This window comes from Bombus pyrosoma, unplaced genomic scaffold (genome assembly GCF_014825855.1).
Source record: "Bombus pyrosoma isolate SC7728 unplaced genomic scaffold, ASM1482585v1 HiC_scaffold_4726, whole genome shotgun sequence".
Taxonomy (NCBI): Eukaryota; Metazoa; Arthropoda; class Insecta; order Hymenoptera; family Apidae; genus Bombus; species Bombus pyrosoma.
Window position 1 is genome coordinate 1,902,377 of NW_025219986.1, and position 1,218 is coordinate 1,903,594.

Here is a 1,218-nt window from a genome sequence, read left to right on the forward strand (position 1 = left end):
ACGTATAGCGTTATGTAGTATTACGTTATAACGTATAACGTTATGTAGTATAATGATATAACGTATAATGTTACGTAGTACTACGTTATAACGTATGACGTTATATAGTGATACGTTATAACGTATAACGTTATGTAGTATTATGTTATAACGTATAACGTTATATAGTGTTACGTTACAACGTATAGCGTTATGTAGTTTTACGTTAAAACGTATAACGTTATGTAGTATAATGATATAACGTATAATGTTAGGTAGTATTACGTTATAACGTATAACGTTATGTAGCCTTACGTTATAACGTATAACATTAGGTAGCAATACGTTATTACTAATAACATTATGTAATATTACGTTATAACATATAACGTTATGTAGTGTTGCGTTACAACGTATAACGATATACAACATTACGGTATAACGTATAACGTTAGGTAGTATATCGTTACAAGGTATAAAGTTATATAGTATTACGTTATAACGTTTAACGTTATGTAGTATAATGATATAACGTATAATGTTAGGTAGTATTACGTTATAACGTATAACGTTATACAGTATTACGTTATAACGAATGACGTTATATAGTATTACCTTATAACGTATAACGTTATATAGTATTACATTATAACTTATAACGTTATGTAATATTACGTTATAACGTATAACGTTATGTATTGTTACGTTACAACGTATAACGTTGTATAGTATTACGTTATAACGTGTAACGTTATGTAATATTACGTCATAACTTATAACGTTATGTAATATTACGTTACAACGTATAACGTTATGTATAATTACTTTATAACGTAAAACGATATATAGTGTTACGTTATAACATATGACGTTATGTAGTGTAATGTTATAACGTATAACGTTATGTAGTATTACGCTATAACGTATAAGGTTATGTAGTATATAGTTATAAGGTATAAAGTTATATAGTACTACGTTATAACGTATAACGTTATATAGTGATACGTTATAACGTATAACGTTATGTAGTATTATGTTAAAACGTATAACGTTACATAGTGTTGCGTTATAACGTATAACGTTATGTGGTATTACGTTATAACGTATAAAGTTATGTAGTATATAGTTATAACGTATAAAGTTATATAGTACTACGTTATAACGTATGACGTTATATAGTGATACGTTATAACGTATAACGTTATGTAGTATTATGTTATAACGTATAACGTCATATAG